We start from the raw sequence: 21,419 nt of genomic DNA, 5'->3' as shown, positions 1-21,419 counted from the left end.
TTAGATAAAGTATAGGTAGCATGAGATGTCCATATGCAATACCAAAATAATGAAAGAAGAATGAGTTGTTCGCCCTTTAGATAAAGTATAGGTAGCATGAGATGTTCGCCTTTACTTAAGAAATAGCCTTCGCGATAGTGCATTGTCTAAGGGCATGGAGACACTATTTGCTAGGGTCAGTTTTGTGGCGAAGATGGATAACGTGGCAACCAGTTCTTGACTTAGAAGAAACTGACTCCCAAGAAGGCACACTGGCAAGACTTGCCGAGTTTGATATGGTGTACGAGTATAACCCTGGGATATCCATTGTAAATATCAAAGATGATCTGATTCTTCCATAGTTAACACGGAGAGTCAATACCATCGCAAATATCAAATATGATCTTATTTTGAATTTCAATATCTAATTCACTCAAAGAGTCATCATTGTTAATATCAAAGATGATATGATTTTAAATATCTAGTTCACTCAATCTTGGGCACAACTCCAACCTCATTAAGGGATCACCCCACATCGAAACTTTTATCGATGTGTGCTCACACAATGCCCAAGACTATGGATTTGAATCATCACCTTTGAGCCATAACCAATCAAAGCTCAAATGAGTCTTGGCACTAGCAAGGCCTCATAGTCTAAAGTGGACCACCCTCCCACTACAACCAACATTTCACTATAGTGTTTTTAGACATGCTCTCATAAGGCCTGTAAATGGCCATATAACCCCAACATCTCCCACTTGGCCTTTGAAGGCCTTACAATCTCTCTTCCTCACTTTCTCTGAGCCCCATCCCAGGTACATGTTTGGCAAACACATTCGCCACCAAACCCTGGGTCAAAGGGTCTCCAAGCATGGCCTTTGTGGGAACATATGCGACCACTATATCACCAAGTCCGTGAAGTGGCAATAGTGTGCTTTGATTTCTTGTGAAATTGTGGCGCTTAAGTTACATGGATTGCAGATTGGTTGTTGCAGAAGATTCTCACACACGAACTCATAAGCTCGAACATGAGCAGATTGAGAAACTTCTTCATCTATACAGCCTCCTTAGCTGCCAAACAACATGCCACTCATTCGTATTCCATGGTTGATAGGGCTATGACGTCCTGCTTCTTGGACTTCCAAGAAATTGCCCCACTACCTAGCATGAAGATATAAACAGATGTCGATTTCATGTCATCAGAGTCTCCTTGATAATCAACATCTGAGTACCCCTGTATGACTATGTCCGACCTGCCTCCATATGTGAAGACATAATCCGCGACCCCTCTCAAATATGTAAGTACTTCCTTAACCCCTTACCAATGCTCCAATCCAGGATTGCATTGGAAATGGCTAATAACACACATGGAAAATGACAAGTCCAACCTTGTACTTGACATGACGTACATGAGTGACCTCATTGCGCTGCATTAGGGCACGGCACTCTCTCCATGGTTTTCTCCCAACCTCATCCTTATCACTCAGGCACATTTGCAGGCTTAACTTGGTCTTTTGTCTATATGGTTAGATATGGGCCTACATGGCCTACATTTGTCCATTTCAAATTTTTCTAACACCCCTGCTTGTGAAAGTTAAATGGTTTTACTTTGCATGTTTCTTGTTATCTTTATGCCTAACACATATGATCCTTCCCCTAAGTCTTTCATATCGAAGTGTTGTGAAAGGAAATCCTAAGTCTACTTTACTAAAGCCATCGAGCTACTAACAATCAACACATCAACCATATACAATGAGATAAAGATCACATCACTCCCACTTGCCTTGGAATAAATGAAGTAATCCTCTTGACTAGAGATAAAACATGCTTTAGAAAAGATCTCTTGGATTTTTATGTACCACTATCGCGGAGTTTGCTTAAGGCCATAAAGGGATTTTCTAAGCCAACAAACCAAGTCCTCTTTTCCTTTTTCTATGAAGCCCTCAAGTTGTTTCATGTAAATTTCTTCTTCAAGCTCCCCATTTAGAAAGGTTGTTTTTACATCCATTTAGTGGAGCTCAAAGTCAAAGTGGGCTACTATGGCTATCAAGATCCTAAAATGGACGGGAATTTAGAAACTAAAGAAAAGGTTCATTGTAGTCTACCCCTTCTTTTTGGGTGAACCCTTTGGCTACAAATCTAGCTTTGTATTTTTTAAGTTTTCCTCAGAGTTTAATTTTTTTTGAACACCCACTAGCATCCTATAGGTTTTCGGTCACGAGGTAGACGCACTAATTCCCAATTCCATTTTGAATAATGAAGTGGTATTCTTCACTCATGTCTTTATCCCATTGGTTTCTTTCAAGACTGGATAAGGCTTCTTTATAGGTTGCAGGCTCATTATCAGATTCATCACCAATTCTCTCGCAATGTTTCTCCAGGTAAGTGAAGAACTCAAGTGGTCCAGTGATTCGGTTGCTTCTCCTAAGGGTTTGTTGTTCAGCGTCTTGAGTCTCAACCCTATCACTAGTCATCTCAAAGAGATCGACCTTCTTGTTACTGCATCTTGCTTCGAGAAACGCATCCTCGAAGAAGTGAGCATCCTTACTCTCTAGGACTGCCCTATTCTCTAGGTTGAAGAAACGATAGCCCTTACGATGGTCTAATTCCTCTAAAGATGCACTTGACAGTTTTGGGATCAAGCTTGGTTATGGGATGAGAACAATGGCAGAGCATCCCCACATCTTTAAATGGTCAAGGGGCAGACAATGACCAATGAATAATTCATATGGAGTAAGCGGGGCTGCCTTAGTAGGAGAGCAGTTGAGGATAAACCACACCGCCAAAACTGCTTCTCCCCAGAATGATAGTGAAAGCTTTATGTGCCCCATCATACTTCGCACCATCTCTACCAAGGTCTTATTTTGTCTCTGGCTATACCATTTTGTTGTAGTGTATAGGACATGCTAAATTTAGAGATTATGTCATACTCAACACACACTTCTTTAAAGAGTTGTGAGGAATACTCGCCACCCGTATCGTTGGTTTGGTTCTCTACCTTGGCTTTATAATCTTTAAAATTATCTAGGACTTCAGACTTGGAAGGTAGCAAATAAATGTCGCCATAAAATGAGTGGTCACCTATGAAAGTGACAAAATATTTCATGTGGCCACATTCATGGGACCGCATATATCACTGTGGATGACTTCAAGAATATCAGAGGCTATTTGAGCTTTCGTAGCAAGTTTCCTTGCCAATTTTCCTTGCACACAGGATTTGCATACTCTAGATAAGTTGTCATACCTCAAGTATTACAATACTAACATTCCTGAAGTGTGACAGTCTATTCTTAATGTATAAATAGAACAAATCTGAAATTTCTATTATATATATTGCACATAACTGATTTTTCATTCCGGAATTTTCAAATTTGTACAAAGTCTACTCACAGCTTATAATAACATGAAGGTCTATATATATACAATTTTGATAAAACAAAAGTTACAAAGGCAAATTTAGCCGTGACTACAAACTTCTCCAAAGCTACTCTTGTTGTACATTCAAACAATAAGGCTGCAATTATTCTGAAAAGAATTCACAATAGTTTGATGAGTTTAGCTACTCAGTAAGTGACCATCATAATCCTCAAAAATCCTAATTGAAAAAATATAGTTATTTTCTAAGGAATGCATATTGGAACAATATGAGAAAGAGCATATATGGAGAACTGTTCAAATTCTTTAACAAAAATACACAATTTAACATAATCCAAAGATTTCACAAATAACCTATCGGTGTCCCAAGTAGGTCACCTATATATCCCACCAACGTCCTTGATGGGTCCACATAATCCCCACCGGCGTACCAGATAAGTCCACTCATATCTCACCGACGTACCGGATGAGTTCACATAATCCCTACCGGCATACCAGGTAGGTCCACTCATATCTCACCGGTGTCTGGATGAGTCTATATCTCTTAGTTCTCTTTCTCTCTCTCATAACAATCTCATAATGATTCCTTCTCTCTCATTACGCTCCCATCATAGTGATGATATTTCTTTTTCTCTCATAATCCTTTCTTCTCTCTTATAATATTTCTCTCTCTTATAATGAATTCTCATAACATCCATTCTCTCTCTTCATGCTCCCTCTCTCCATATATAAAACTCATTTGTTCAATTTCTTCATACAAAAGCTCTAGCTAAACGCCATTGACCCTGGTCTCACTCTTACAACGGTAGCAACGCATCTATCTCAAAGTGAAGTGTTGGGTCTATAAGTTTTATGAGTAAGTGACATTATTTTCTTGTAACATGATACTTTCAAATTGGTATTTCTGCATTTAATAAAATTGTAATATTTCTGTCTATAGTTAAGGATTTTAGATAGTTAAAAATTTAGTATTTAACTCTTGATTTCAATACAATTCTTTTATTGTCAATAGACCACTTACCATGTTGGATTACAATTTTTAAGAATGTCTCTCATAACTGTTACCTTTATGAAACTATTGAGCCCAAAGTATTTGACTGGTTATTTATAAAAATATCAATGAAAGTGTTTGCTAAAAATTGCTTCATGCGAATTCATGCTAATGATTTTAAAGATATTTTGAATATACGATATTGTTGTTTCCTGATGATTAGTGATAAAGAGTTTCAGAAATACTTTAAGTATACAAGTGGACCTACCCGATAAGCCAGTAGTGATTATATAGTCATCCAGTACACCGGTGAGATATGATGAACCTACCTGGTACACCAATAAGGATTATATAGACTCATCCAGTACGCCAGTGAGTTATAAGTGAACCTACCCGATACGCCGGTAGGGATTACATAGACTCTCCGGAATGCCGATGAGATATGAGTGGACCTACCTGGTGTACCGATAGGGAATATGTGGACTCATCCGGTATGCCGGTGAGATATGAGTGGACCTACCCGATACGTCAATAAGGATAATGTGGACCCATCCAAGACGTTGATTGGATATAAATGACCTACTTGGACGTCGGAAGGGTATTTGTGAAATCTTTTATATTATGTTAAACTGTGTATTTCTGTTAAAGACTATAAATAGTTCTCCATATATATTCTTCCTCATATTGTTCCAATATGCATTCCTTAATAAATATCTACATTTTTCCAACCATGATTTTTAAGGCTTATGATGGTCACTTACTGAGTAGCCAAACTCATCAAACTATTGTGAATTCTTTTCAGAATAATTGTAGCCTTATTGTTCGAATGTACAACAAAAATAGCTTTGGAGAAGTTTGTAGTCACGGCTAAATTCGCCTTTATAACTTTTGTTTTATCAAAATTGTATATATATAGACTTTCATGTTATTATAAGTTGTGAGTAGACTTTGTACAAGTTTGAAAATTCCTAACCCGAAAATCAGTTATGTGCAATATATAGTAGAAATTCCGAGTATGTTCTATTTATACATTAAGAATAGACTATCACACTTCGAGAATGATAGTATTATTTTACTTGGAGTGTGACATAAGTCCCCTTTATAATTTTTTAATAGCCTATCTTTCTTTAAACTCCTCATTCTCTCATGGTTTATATGCCCTAATCTCATATGTCATAAGTAAGCATCATTCTCACATTCATAGGACGAGACATAAGCAATTTGATTCTTTAGTTCAATTTCAAATAAACCATTCTTAAGCAAGTCAATCATAACAACTTCCCCACGAGTCTTAACTGTCACCTTATCAACTGCAAAAATTGTGATATAGACGGCCTTAGCCAAATTTGGAAACGAAACCAAACACTTCCTCATCTCAGGAGCATAAAGCGTTTGCTTTAAGACCATTACTCCATTTTTCAAATTTATAACATAATCCCCAAAGCCTAACATCTCAGTCTTTTAATTTCCTCCCATGTACATGAATTGTTCACCAAGAGTCTACGAGTTGGAATATGAGGTATCCTTCTTTAGAGTTTGACACATGGGTTGTAGTACCGGAGTCAAAATACCAAGTAGCACCCTTGGGATCAGCTAGGATAGATTCAAACACCACACAAGCATGCTCTCTATTCCCCCCGGCAATGTTCTTTTTCTCTCTACAAAATCTAGCTATGTGACCCACCTTACCGCATTTATAACACTCTTTTATCTCTAGGCTCTCTATTTTTTGGCTCCCACTCACCCCTTTTATTATTTTTAACTTTCTTATTGGTGTGACCGCAATTTCTTTTGCCCATACCCTTTTTCTTAATACAATGCGCATTAGGCTTAAAGTTAGCCACATGCAATGCATCATGGCGTGTGGGTGCATCACCCGTACTTTTACTCTCTTCCTCGGCCTTAAGGAGGATCATAAGCTCCTCTAACTTGGGAGCACTCTCTCGGGCAAAGAGAGATGATACAAACACCTCCCAAAAAAGTTGGGAAAGTGTTATTAGGAGTGTTCAAAAGATGGCAAACTTGCATTGATTCGAGGGGCTTCATGTTGATGGCTTCAAGCTCACGTATTAGAGCCCGAAACATGTGCATGTGCTTGGCAATCATAGCTCCTTCCACCATTATCAGATCATGATACTTCTTCAATGCAAAGGTTTGCTTGATTAAAAAAGGATCAGCAAATTCCTTCTCTAGCATCTCTTGTATTGCTTTCGCAATCTTTAAGTTCTCGTATTCCGATGTATAGGAATCATGCATCGAAACAAGCAGTACATATTTGGATATTCATCTCTTACGTGTTGCCTTTCATAAGCATCTCCTCTTGGAAACGGTAGAGGGTCTTTGGTAAATATATCGTGGAGTTTTCCTTGTAAAGGACATATCCCACTTTATGCTTCCAAGACGTGTAGTTCATCAAATCAAATCTTTCTAATTTCAGAAGTTTGGCCATAAAACTCCTTGCAGCCATGACTCTTGAATAAAATTACAGCCAGATAAATAAAATAAAAATAAAAATGGCAACAAGAAGTCTTAGATCTGATACCAATGAAAGATGGACTATGTGATCGACAAATCAACCCAAATCACTCACAATTGCCCAAGTACAATATATAAATCAAATAAAATGTCAAGGACTCCCATTTGCTTACGGTTAAAACAAAATTACATTCATGATATAAATCAGAAAATTACATAAAAGATGCAATTAAATCAAAAGAGCATAAATCAAGAAATTACCACATACCTTGCCTCAAGTTACCCCCAAGAACTTAGCACAGCCCATTCCAAGTCTCCTCAACCAATGGCGCACGGGATCTAGGTCAACTTGAACAACCTAAGCAAAACTAGCGAAGAGCAAGACATGGGATTAAATTAGACCAAGGCTCAACACATGAGCATGTAGCAAAACTAGAAGGCTAGGGTATTGTGGCTTGGGCGTGCCACCCCTTAGGATTTCTTGTTCTTCCTAAACATTAATTTAGAGAGAGAGAGATTAGATAGGGGCATGCCACCCCTTAGGTTTAGAGCAACAGAGATTGAGGTATCAAGTGTGTAGAGAATGAGCCCCCATAGCTAGTTTATATAGAATAAAGGTTAGGGTTTCTAGAGTTACAGTTGTAACATCATTAAGAGATTTAATCTTGACCTTTGATCTTGAAAACCTGTGAGGTGAAGAGATCTTATCCATTTATTCCTTAGATCAGCCATCATTCTACCTCAGTTTCCATAACTCTACTCCCATCAAATATTGTATAGAGAATAATACTAAATCAATATCAAGTAATTCTTATACTTTCCTTCTTTCAAATCAATGAATATCGCCACACCACACTTGCCTAAAATTCTCAAGCCAACATGTGACTTAATTACAATCACACAATTTAGGAAAGAACAAGAGGAGGTGGGGTGCCCACACCATGCGTGGCCATGTAGGCCCCACGTCCCACTAATTGGTGGGCCTAACAAATTCCAATGGGCCCCCAAAATATTAAAAATAATTTTCAGATTATGATATCATTAAATAATTTATTTTTCTCTCTGATCAAAATAAATCAAGTTATTGATTTTTTTGTATTTAAAAATCATATTTCAATAAAATAAAATGCTCAGAGAGGTCCATGAGTTTATTTTGATTGTCTAAAAAATATTTAAAACATATTAAGATATCGTCAAGAAAGATTTGATGGGAATTGGATCCATAGAGTTCGGATTACAACAAAAATACTAAGGACTCCATTCTTTCCAGAGACTGCATCTTACTGCACCTTCTCAAATTGGCCCAAAAGGTCGAATGACCCACAACCCTTACAAGAATTCATGATTGGTCAATCAATAAATATAGGAGACACGATCCTAGTTCAATTTTACAAGGAGCCATCTCTTCCGCTCATGTACACATCATATACCATTCTCCAAAAGGGCCACTTCTCGGATAGCTATCTAGTATACATGACATGTGATGGTGATGTAGAGGATTTAGGCTCTTGTCCTCTCCGGTCATCCATCCCATATAGGGGTCTCATTGAGTCCCCTGGTCAAACTATTCTAGGCACAACTCCGACCTCATCAAGGGATAACCCTACATCAAACCCCTTATCAGTTGTGCTCACACAATGCCAATGACTACGGTTTTAAACATCACCGTTAAGTCATAGCCAATCAAAGCTCAGATGAACCTTGGCACTAGTTGTACCTCATAGTCCAAAGTGGACCATACTCCTACTGGAGCCAGCATTTCATGTTTTTAGTACATGCTCTCATAAAGCCTTTAAATGGCCATAAAATCCAACCCTGTAATCTATGGACTATGATCATCTCCTTATTTATTGGCTGACTTTGATAGTTCACTCATGAACACCTGCGAAGGGCTGTAGGTCATGGGAACTATTGGGCTAGTTTGAGAAGGTGCTTTGAGATACGGTCTCTAGAAAGAATGGAGTCCTCAATATATACATTGTAATCCAAACTCTATGGATCCAATTCCCATCAAATCTTTTTGGATATGTTGAAATATGTTTTAATTATTTTTCAGATAATTAAAATGAAAGTTTAGAGCTCACTGGGAATTTTATTTTATTGAAATGACTTTTAAATAAGAAAATCAATTTTCTGATTTTATTTTAATCAAAGAGAAAAATAAAATATTTGATAACATCATAAAATTTATTCTCCTATCTGTAAATTATATTTTATATATTGGGGGCCCATTGGGATTTATTGGCCCCACCAATTAATGGGGCGTGGGGCCCACATAACCACCCAAAGGGTGTCGCCCCCCAACTCTTAATTTTCTCAAATGCATATTTTGTGCCTTGTGTCATAAAGCATGCAATTGAATAGAACCTTATAGGCTAAAGTTGTATAGATTTTGATTGATTTCAAAAAAGGAAAGTGTAAGAGATTTGATTTACCATTTGTTCTACATAATATTTGATAGGAACAAAGTTAAACATACTGAGGGATAACGATTCCACTTTATTCCTTTTAATCATGATGTTTGAGCTAAGGAATGAACGGATGAGATCTTTTCACTCCACAGGTCTCCATGATCAAAGGTCAAGATTAAGTCTCATAATGATGACAAAACCCTAACCATAAAAACCCTAACCTTTGCGTTATATATACTAGCTATGGGGGGGCACCTTTTCTCTAAACTTACCTCTGACTTTTTCCCTCTTTGAGCCAAAGGTGTGGCACAACCCTCTCTGATCTCTCCCTTTCTTCCCTCTTTAAAATTAGGGGTTAAGAAAGAAAAATAAACCCTAAGGGGTGGCACACCCAAGCCACGAAGCCTAGCCATAGGTCTTGGCCTTGTGCTCATGTGTTGAGCCTTGGTCTAGATTATCTCATGTTATGCTATCTGCTAGTTTTGCCTAGGCTTCCCAAATTATAAGACAAGTTTGGACCTAAATCCCATATGCCTTTGGAGGAGACAAGGCATGGTTTGTGCTAAGTCCTTGGGGATAACCTAAGGTAAAGTATGCAATAATTTCTGGTTTTATGCTCTCTTGATTTCATTGCATCTTTTATGTAATTTTCAGATCTATGTTATAAATGTAATTTTCTATTAATGGCAAGCAAATGAGAGTCATTGGCATTTTATTTCGTTCATATATTGTATTTGGACACTTGTGAATGATTTGGGTAGCAATACATAAAAAAAGAAAGAAAAATTTTAATCAATATTGACTTGTCAGGTCACATAGTCCACCTTTCAATGGTGTCAAAGCTAGGACTTCTTGCTGCCATTTATTTTGTTTTTATTTTTATTTTTTTTGTTGTAATTTGGTTCAAGAGTCATGGTCGCATAAAGTTTTATGGCCAAACTCTTGAAATAAGAAAGGTTTGATGGGAGCAACTACAAGTCTTGGAAGCATAACATGAGATATGTCCTCTGTGAAGAAAATCTCCAATACATGCTTACCCATAACCCTCCACCTGTCCCAAAATGAAATGCTTATAAAAGGCAGTACATAAGACATGATTATGCACAGTGGGAGCAGAAGAATATGTTTTGTTAAGCATAAATTGCTTGTTTCAATGAATAATTCATATGCATCGAAATACGAGAACTTGAAGACTGCGAAAGCAATCCATAAGAGGCTAGAGAAGAAATTTGTTGATCCTTCTTTAGTCAAGCAAACCCTTGCATCGAAAAAAATATAAAGATTTGAAAATGATGGAAAGGGCCAAGATTAACGAGCACATGCACATGTTCCAGGTCTTAATACGTGAGCTCGAAGCCATCAACATGAAGCCCACCGAGCTTATGCAAGTTTGCCATCTTTTGAACACTCTCCCTACTTCTCGAGTGGTGTTTGTGTCATCTCTCTCAACCCAAGAGACTGCTCCCAAGTTGGAGGAACTTATGATCCTCCTCAAGGCCGAGGGAGAGAGTAAAAAATGTACATGATGCACCAACACCACATAATGCAGTACATGTGGCTAACTTTAATCCTAATGCACATAATTTAGAAAAAAATGGGTAAGGCCAAAGGAAATTTCAGTCACACAAAAAAGAAAAATAAGGATAATAAAAGGGGAGAGAGGGAACCAAAAATAGAGAGCCCAAAGAGAAGAGAGAGTGCTTTAAATGCGGCAAAGTGGAACATAGCTAGATTCTATAGAGAGAAAAAGAATAATGATGGGGGGACTAGAGAACATGCTTGTGTGGTATTTGAATCTATACTAGCTGATCCCAAAGGTGTTACTTAGTGTTTTGACTCGGGTGCTACAGCCCATGTGTCAAACTCCAAGAAAGGATACCGCAATTTCCAACCCTTGGACCCTTGTAAGAAATTCATATATATGGATGGAAATCAAAAAACTAATATTTTTTAAATTGGGGACTATGTTATGAATCTGAAAAATCGAGGTGTAATGGTCCAAAAGCAAAAACTATATGCTCCAGAGATGAGGAAGTGCTTGGTTTCGATTCCAAAATTAGCTAAGGCCGGTTATGTCACCATTTTTATTGCTGAAAAGGTGACGGTTAAAACTCATGGGGAAGTTATTATGATCGACATGCTAAAGGATGGTCTATTTGAAATTGCAACAAAGAATCAAGTTGCTTGTCTCGTCCTCTGAATGTGAAAATGATACTTACTTGTGGCGCACATAAACCATAAAAGAATGGAGAGATTAAATAGAGATGATTTACTTGAAAATTATAAGGGCGACTTATCCAAAGTATGCGAATCACGTGTGCAAGGAAAATTGATAAAGAAGCCCTTTATGAAAGCTCTAAGAGCCACCGACAGTTTAGAACTCAACCACAATGTTATTTACGGTCCCATGAATGTGGTAACCAAAAGCCATAAGAAATATTTCACCACTTTCACAGATGACTACTCACGATATGGCTACATTTATTTGCTACATTTCAAATCCGAAGCCTTAGACAGTTTTAAGGAATATAAAGCCAAGGTAGAAAACAAAATCAACAAGAAAAGTCCTAAGAACCGATAGAGGCGGTGCGTATTCTTCACAACTCTTTAGAGAAATGTGCGTAGAGCATGGAATAATTCATCAATTTACAATGCCTTTTACACCACAACAAAATGGTGTAGCTGAGAGAAAGAATAGGACCTTGGTATAGATAATGCGGAGAATGATTGGACATGCAAAGCTCTTTCTAGAATTCTAGGGAGAAACAATAATTACAATGATAGATATCCTCAACTGCTCTCTCACTAAGGCAGCCCGACTTACTCTACACAAAATATTCACTAGTCAATCTCCATCCCTTGACCATTTAAGGGGGGGGGGGGATGCTCAGCCTATGTTCTCATCCCATACCAAAACCGAACAACGTAAAGTGCATAATTATAGGATACCCAGAACATGATAAGGGTTATCATTTCTTCAACCTAGAAAATGGGGCAGTCCTAAAGCGTAAGGATGCCCATTTCTTTGCTTTTTTTTAAGATTGTTAACTATAGGATGTCATTTCTTCGAGGATGAGTTTCTCGAAGCAAAGTGCAATCACAAGAAAGTCAATTTTTTTGAGACGCCTAGTGACTGAGTTAAGACTCGAGAACCTGAACCACAAACCCTTGAAGAAGCAACCGAATTAAAACACCACTTGAATTCTTCACTTACCAGGAGGAACACTATGAGAGAATTGGGAATGAATCTGATAATGCGCCTAAAACCTATAAAGAAGTCGTCTCTAGTATTGAGAAAAACCAATGGGAAAATGCCAAGCATGAAGAATACCACTCCATTATTTAAAACCAGGTTTGGGAATTAGTGCCTCTACCTCGTGACTGAAAACCTATTGGATGCAAGTGGGTGTCCAACAAATAATTGAACTCTGAGGGAAAACTTGATAAATACAAAGCTAAACTTGTAGCCAAAGGGTTCACCCAAAAAGAAGTGGTAGACTACAATGAAACATTTTCTCCAGTTGCTAAATTTCCATCCATTAAGATCTTGATTGCCATAGCAGCCCATTTTGACTTTGGCCTCCACCAAATGGATGTAAAAACAACCTTTCTAAATAGAGAGCTTGAAGAGGAAATTTATATGAAACAACCTGAGGGCTTCATAGAAAACGAAAAGAGGACTTGGTTTGTAGACTTAGAAAATCCCTTTACGGCCTTAAGCAAGCTTCGCGACAGTGGAACATAAAATTCCAAGAGACCTCGTCTAAAGTAGATTTTATCTCTAGTCAAGAGGATTACTGCATTTATGTCAAGGCAAGTCAGAGTGATGTGGTGTTTCTCATTGTATGTGGATAATATGTTGACTGTCAACAGCTCGATGGCTCTAGTAAAGGAGACTAAGGATTTCCTTTCGCAACACTTTGATATGAAAGACTTAGAGGAAGCATCATATGTGTTGGGCATAAAGATAAAAACAAACAAGCAAAATAGGACCATTCAACTTTCCCAAGCAACCTATTGCAAAAGGGTGTTTGAAAATTTTGAAATGGACGAATGTAAGCCCATATCTACCCCTATAGACAAGAAGACCAAGTTAAGCTGCAAATGTGCCCGAGTGATAAGGATGAGGTTGAGAGGAAAGACATGGAGAGAATGCTTTATTGCAACGCAGAGGGGTCACTCATGTACGCCATGTCAGGTACAATGTCGGACCTGTCATTTCCCATGAGAGTGATTAGCCATTTTCAATGCTACCCTGGATTGGAACATTGGAAAACGATTAAGAGAGTACTCAGATATTGAAGAGGGACCACAGATTATGCGCTCACATGTGGAGGCGGGTCAAACACAGTCATACAGGGGTACTCAGATGCTGATTATCAAGGAAACCTTGACAACATGAAATTGAAATCTGCTTATATCTTCATGCTAGGTGGCGGGGCAGTTTCTTGAAAGTCCAAGAGGCAGGACGTGATAGCCTATCCACCATTGAATCCGAATATGTGGTGTGTAGTATGGCAGCCAAGGAGGTTGTATGGAAATAAAGGTTTTGCAATCAAATCATGTTCAAGCTTGTGAGTTGTTCGTGTGTGAGAATCTTCTGCGACAACCAGTCTGAAGACCATGTGATGAAGGAGCCAAGATTTCACAAGAAATCCAAGCACATTATCACCACATCCGGAACGACGTCCAACTCGACGAGATAGAGGTCACGCATCCTACCACAGAAGCCATGCTTGCAAACCCTTTGACCAAGGGGTTGGTGGCGAATACATTCGACAAACATGTATATGGGAAGGGGCTGAGAAAGAGTCAAGAAGAGAGATTGCAAGGCCTTCAAAAGAAGTGGGAGATGTTGGGGATATATGGTCATATAAAGGCCTTATGAGAGCATGTGCTAAAAGCATTATAGTGCAATGTTAGCTCTAGTGGGAATGTGGTCCACTTTGGACTATGAGGTACTGTTAGTGCTAAGACTCATCTGAGCTTTGACTGGCTGCGACTCAAAGATGACTCCCTGCAATACTGGACTGTGTTGGAAGGACCCGTGAATCATAGTATTGGACTGGGGTTGGACTTGACCTCAAGGAGTGAAATGGAAACCATGAATTAGGATCATGTCTCCTTCTTCTATTGGTTGACTTTGATAGTCCAATCATGAACCCCTACGAAGGGCTGTGGGTCAAGGAAACAATTGAGCCCGTTTGAGACGGTTCAGTGAGATACGGCCTCCAGAAAGGATCAAGTCCTCAATATATTTGTTGTAATCCTAACTCCATGGATCCAATTCCCATTAGACTTCTCTGGTATTTTATTTTATTGAAAAATAACTTTTAAATAAAAAATTAATTTTTTGGTTTTATTTTAATCAAAGAAAAATAAAATGCTTGATGACATCATAAAATTTATTTTAATACTTATAAATTATACTTTATATATTGGGAACCAATTGGGACTTATTGGGCCCACCAATTAGCGGGGAGTGGGGCCCACATGGCCACCCATAAGGCGGTGCGCCCCACCTTATTTTCTCACCTTCCTATTCTATGCCTTGTGTCATTAAGTATGCAATTGAATGGAACCTTATAAGATAGAGTTGGTGTAGAGATTTGATTGATTTCAAAAAGGGAAAGTGTAAGAAATATATTAAATTTGATTTAGTATTTTCTCTACATAATATTTGATAGGAAAAGAGTTATGAAAACTGAGGGATACTGGCTCCACCTCATTCATTTTAATTATAATGGCTTATCTAAAGAATGAATGGATGAGATCTTTTCACCCCACAAGTCTCCATTATCAAAGGTCAAGATTAAATCTCATAATGATGGAAAAATCCTAGCCTTTGTGTTATATATATTGGCTATGGGGGGCCTCTTTTCTCTACATTCTTACCTCTGACTTTCTCTCTTTGAGTCAAAGGGATAGCACAACCCTCTCTGATCTAGCCCTTTTTCTCTATCTAAGATTAGGGTTCAAGAAAGAAAAATACACTCTAGGGGTGGCACGCCCTGTTGGGTTTTGTGGCCTTTAAAGAACTAGATAGCCTGTAAAAATGATGAATAGTGGAATATGCACTTCAGTGAGAATGTGTGTGTTGACTGACCAAAGGTTGAGCAGTTTATGGCCTTGGTCATGACCAAAACCCTTGGCCCTGGGCATGTGGCACAACCGAGAAGGGTGTGCAGTGAATCATCCCTTGTTGAGGTCGAAGAGATACCCAAGGATCATGTTTGTAGGCCAGGAGAACAGTGTGGCCTCCTGTAAGCGGTTGTAGGCCTGTGAGAGCAACGGCCAAAGCCTCAACATACTTCCGCACGATATGTACATGACAACCGCGTGGGAAGTAGCCCTTTCTAGAGGTACATGTGTACATGTGCATTGAGAGAGCCCCCTTTATACTGTAATGGCAAGTGCTAAATTTTCTCTTAAAGGGGGAATTGAAATCCACATTCCAGGATCATGGTCCTACTGTTTATTATCCAACTTTGACAAGCCAATCATGAGTCCCTGAAAAAAGACTGTGGGTCATGGGACTATATTAGGACACGTCCCCTCTTATTTTAAATTTTATTTGTTTGAAATTTAAACTTCCTAAATCTAAAGTTGGAAATCTAGTGAGATATGGTTTCTCAATATTGTGGGAATTCTATATAATTTTTATCAAGAAAAAAGTTTGATTTCAAATTCAAAAAAATAAAGTTTAAATTTGATTGGATTTATTCAAAATAAGAGTGGATTGGGTCAAAGTCTAAAGAGATAAGGTTTCTAATCTTTCTACCCAAAATCATGATGCCTGATTTTTTGGATGGATGGCTCTGATTAATCTCTTACCTCACATATTTATTATTTTTCCTAAAAGGTTTAGTTGAAAATTAAATAAGGAAAATCCTATTCAAACTAGGAGATAAGTTTTTCTAGATTTTCCGCTATTAAAGACCTAGTTTGAACCTTTTTGATATCCAATTAGATCTTTTTCTCTCTCCCAAAGAACCTTCTCTCTCTCTCCCTCACGCACCAAAAAGTGGAGATCTCTCTCTCCTTCACACACCAAATTGGATCTCTCTCTCCCCCTCACGCACCAAAAAGTGGGGATCTCTCTCTCAACGTGAATCCCTCTCTCTCCCCTTCATGCACCAAAAGGTGGGGGATCTCTCTCATGCCACCTTCTCTCTCCCCTTTCCTCCATGCACAAAGTAAAGAGAGACCTCTCTCACACACATCCCTCTCTTAATTTTTGGGCATCACACCACCCTCTCGCCAGCCTAGAGAGTCACGCACTCTCTCTCCTCTCTCTTGTTTTGTTTTGAGTAATTCATTTTTGAAGAAGAAGAAGCAGACGAATTAAAAAGAGGTTTGTTGTTTTGAAGAAAGAAGAGAAAAGCCTCACCTAGAAAGATCAACTTTCAAAATCAACCTATTTTGTTCCCATAAGTTTTCATAAACCCTATGTTATTCTTGAGCTCTCTAAAACCCTAAAAGAAGAAGGATTGCCTATAAAGCTTCCTTATCTTAGAATTTCCAGCAACATCTTAAGGAGCAAAAGTGCGTCCTTGGTCAGGTAATCAGGTGTGGGTGTACCAAGTCCTGATTGGTTAACTTCAGGCATCTTCAAGTAAGTCTTCTCATTAGTTTTTATTTATTTATCAGTTTTATTTTTTATTTTTTTGTAAATATCCAGGAACTTATTTTGTGTTAAGAATTGCAAAAAAAGTTAGTTTAAAGTTTCTGGATAATTTCTGTCTCTTAACAGTGAAAATAAAGATCCTAAGTTGTATTTAGGGCATTGTTTTAATTATTCAGCAATATATTTTGGCACATATAAGTAGAATTCAAGTAGTCCGAATAAAAATAATATAATTTTTTAATTTAACACCTTGAGTTCCACATAACCACACCTTTCACGCCCAAGACACAAAGCCTAGCCATAGGTCTTGGCCTTGTGCTCATGTGTTGAGTCTTGGTTTAGATAATCCCACGTTGTGGTCTCTTCTAGTTTTGCCTAGGCTTCCAAAGTTATGAAACAAGTTTGGACCTAGATCCTGTGTGCCATTCGAGGAGGAGACCCGGCATGGTGTATGATGCGGTAATTTCCTATTTTATGCTCTCTTGATTTAATTGCATCTTTATATAATTTTCAGATCTATGTTATGAATGTAATTTTGTTTTAATGGCAAGTAAGTGAAAGCCCTTGGCATTTTATTTGGTTCATATATTGTATTCAGACACTTGTGAGTGATTCGAATGGCAATACATAAGAAAAGAAAGAAAAATTTTAATTGGTGTAGACTTGCCCAATCAAATAGTCCACCTTTCAATGCAGCCAACCTTTCGAGCATTGCCTATTGGTCATGATGAGTCGTTATTTGGATAGGCATACCTAGGGCCCTTAAGGTCAATATAAGGAGAGGAACCGCCTCATTCTCTACAGCACACTCTAGCCTCTCTATCCTACTTCACTCTCCTTCATGCCTCAATCTCTCTATCTCTTTCTCTCTCTCTCCTCTCTAATCACCAAAAGGTGGCACGCACCACCCTAGGCTACTAAGGGTGGCACACCACCCAAAGATAATAGAGAGGGGCACGCCTATCCCACAGTAAGACCCAGGGAGATGCCTTAGAGAGGTCTAAAAAGGGGTCTAGAAATCGTAACCTTGTTTATGCTCCCAAAACCCTAGATCTGAAAGATATCGCCCGAGGAAGCTTTCAGACCGAGAAAATTCATCAAGACCAATAGGATCAGAGTGCGCCATCGGTCAGGTAATTGAGTGTGGGATGTACTAAGTCCTAAAGGGGTGACCCTAGGCAAATTTAAGTAAGTCTTTCTAGCTATTTAGTTTTATTTTTCAATCATACTTTGCTTGTTATTTGTAGTTCCAAGAACATTATTTGTACTAAAGTTCATAGTCAAAGCTTATTTTTTAATACTAGATTGTGTCTATTCTATTTGGCAGTGAAAACAAAGATCCTAGGTTATATTTAAGGTTTATATCTTATTTACAGCAGTGTTATGTAGCACCTTTAAGTGGAATTCAGATACATTAATAAAAGAAGCGTGAGCTTTCTATGCTTCCCCTACTGTATAAATTATATATACTTCCCCCTATCCAACCGTCCATTCTGAATGGATGGCTGAGATGGCCCCAATCACAATATCACGTCTCTACACTATTTTATTTTTAATTTTTTCTACAAAATATTTTGACACCAAATTTTGGGCGTCCATTCCTCTCCTAAACTCACATTAGTAAAAAATATTCCCAATAAAATAAAATGATCAAAATACCCCTGAAAGTTTCAAGGGGTATTTTGGTCATTATATTTTATCAAAAAATTCTTTTTAATATTTTTTTTTTAGGTGCGCCACATTAAGAAGATGACACATAGCAACTTTCATATTCATACAATTATTAGAAAAAAAACTAAAAATAAAATACTCTAAGACGTCGGATCTCGATTAAACAATCAGTGGCTCACTTGAGCTAAATTGGACGGCTGGATAAAGCAGGAAGTATATATTTTCTATGTTGTAGGGGAAGTTTAGAAACCTTTCCCATAAAAGAAAAGATATTTTATTCCATTGAATTCCACATAGCCACTTCTTTCAAATAAAAACCATATGAATGCGGTATGAGCATGCCTTGTATAATAAAGTAAAGACATGAAAGCAAATAAATGAAAACAATTCTAAATCGAAACATAACAGCCACAATGGTACAGTCTATAAATACAAAACTGCTTAAAATTTAGTTAGCTCACATGACTTAATCAAAACAAAAACAAATAACAATCAAGTTCTCTAAATTAGCAACTAATACCATTTAAATTGGTTACAAATTCAGAAGTGCATTCAAAAATATACAAGAGATGAAAATAGTTCATTGAATCTCGGAAGATCCAAAACTAAAATCCCTTCACCTGCTAATTTTAACAATGTCAAGAGAATACATGCCCTTAGAAGGGTTATAATTCCGTTGCATCACATATCCTGAGTCAATAACGTACCTGCCAAAAAAGGATAATTAGCATTAAGATAATCGAAGGCTTGAATCAACATAAACAACAAAATTTAACCAAAAAAAAAAGAAATAATCATTTGTAATTCCAATATTCCAAGTTTATATGGAAAGATGTGTAAAAAATCAAATTAACACATAAACCCAGCACGCCAATATTTACATGTATAAAAGAACAAATTATACGTAAATCTGGCATGCCAATATTTTTCAGGGATTGTTAAATGCAATCTCAAATTACTCAAATTACAGTATTCAACGGTTATCTAATACAACAACAAAGAGAATAGGCGATCATCACAAAAATCCCACAGGATCCCTCCAAAGGCATGACGAACCTAGTTGTGGGGCAAGATCACTAGAGAAATGGCTGCCCAAGCCTTGATAGCCCAAAGTAGACCCCACAAGGTAACTTCCTGGGCCATGCATTTACACCAACCTGGTCTCACTAGTTTGACAAAAACCTAGCAACCTAACCCAATCAACAAAAATTCAGTTGATTTGCAGGTATTAAACTGTGTCAAATGAGTTCCTCTAGGTCCACAGGTCATTCTCAAAAGAATAGCAGTTCAATAAACATATAATATAGCTCAACAAGTCATTTTAGAAATGAACTAGTTAGGCCTGGACTCTTCATATAGTTACTCCGCTTTGTGGCTGTTAGTTCTAAACCCATGGTTCACAGAACTGTTCTACTGGTTTTCCCAGTTTTTTACATGCAAATATCTTCATGAGGAACCTAAGGGTACATTATTAGAATATATAAAAACCTAGGAATCAATGCAAGACATCCTTAGGATCAACATTCCCTATGTGCATAATGTGTTTTGGGCTATAATTAGAAGTTTATCTGGATAATAGATTCAAAAACTAAAAATTAGAATTAAAGTGGTAAGCAAATAAAAATTTGATTATGAATTTCCACTTTTCCTCTCTATTTTTTTGACCTTTTTATGAAACTTCCCTTGTTTCCCAATTTTCTTTTAAAATTCTGTCTCAGCCAATGCAACTGATCCAACTAAAAGAGGTGTCCACAAGAATATCAAATTGAGAAACCTGTCAGTTTTAATTAATGTTCAGTTCACTTCCAAGATTATTGAAAACAAAAGACATCCTAAAAAGAATGCTGAACCATCACAAAGCCAGAAAGAATCCCAAACCATAAAGTGGTGTTAGAACAGTGTTTCAGTACAGAGGAAGCAGATTAGAGGAAAATTTATGATGAACAATCTCAACAGAAAGGCAACAGTCAGCAACAATTATGGTCCCGCCAACAGAAGTAAATATCTTGTTACACAACTCCATCCACAGTCAAAGATGTTTCAGCAATATTTGTGGCAACAATGAATCTCCGGCAATTTTGGGGTGCTGGTTGAAATACTCTTACCTGCAGCAAAGCAAAAACAAAACCATCGATAGAAGTACACTGATACCTCTCAATATAAAGAAAGCAAACCCATAATCAGATGCAATTGCTCGTGAAATGAAAGACTAGGCCAAATGCCTTGGTCGTAACTCCAAACATGAAGATGAAATTTGATTTGGTCCAATCAGGAGAAGCATTACAAAGAGATTAAGGGTGGATTTGAAAACTGACTACATTTCGGGCCTGCCATATATTGATGAACACACAAAAACGTGCAATTTGGAAGTGTAATAAAAATGGAAAAACCAGTTTTATCCCATCCACAAAGGATATTCTGAATGTCCCCAATACCAGACCACAACTGGAAAGGGAATCCAAAGCACCACCCTCAACCAATGGTGCAGCAAAGTCTAAAACACCCCCAAGACATGGTTGAGAGGACCATCCAAATGAGTAATAAATAATAATAACTGTAATCACAATGCTGGATGTGAAATATTAAGCAAGGATGTATGATATTTATATTCAATCGCAAAGGTTTATTTAAGGTTAAAATGCATTTTTGAAAGAAAATATATTATAAAGCCTCACCTGCATCTCCGGAGGCAAGGAGCAATGAAGCGGAAGGATTATGGCACCCATGCAAGAGCCTTCCTCCAAACTCCGGATTCTCTCCTCCAACTTTGAAACTGTTTTTTCTATATCTTCCTACACATGCATGGATAAAAAATCATTCACAAGAAGACAGGATTGAAGGGTTAAATTAACAAAGAAACTGACTAACAAGTGGAATCATTTTGAGTGCT

At 37.7% G+C, this 21,419-nt stretch overlaps 1 pseudogene across 1 annotated transcript in view; it reads right to left on the bottom strand.

Moving 5' to 3' along the window:
* Positions 1-21,419, bottom strand: part of LOC18434967 (putative pre-mRNA-splicing factor ATP-dependent RNA helicase DEAH4) — an 86,660-nt pseudogene that overhangs the window by 52,305 nt on the left and 12,936 nt on the right. The window contains exons 6-8 of the transcript XR_016058572.1: positions 21,205-21,321; positions 20,543-20,634; positions 19,150-19,236 (exon numbers count right to left, since the gene is read on the bottom strand). The product of XR_016058572.1 is annotated as a putative pre-mRNA-splicing factor ATP-dependent RNA helicase DEAH4 (transcript). The remainder of the gene's footprint in view (positions 1-19,149; positions 19,237-20,542; positions 20,635-21,204; positions 21,322-21,419) is intronic.

The sequence above is a fragment of the Amborella trichopoda genome, chromosome 6 (genome assembly GCF_054954075.1).
Source record: "Amborella trichopoda isolate Santa Cruz 75 chromosome 6, AtrichopodaSantaCruz75HAP2 v2.0, whole genome shotgun sequence".
Lineage (NCBI taxonomy): Eukaryota > Viridiplantae > Streptophyta > Magnoliopsida > Amborellales > Amborellaceae > Amborella > Amborella trichopoda.
This window is presented reverse-complemented; position numbering and strand designations above follow the sequence as displayed.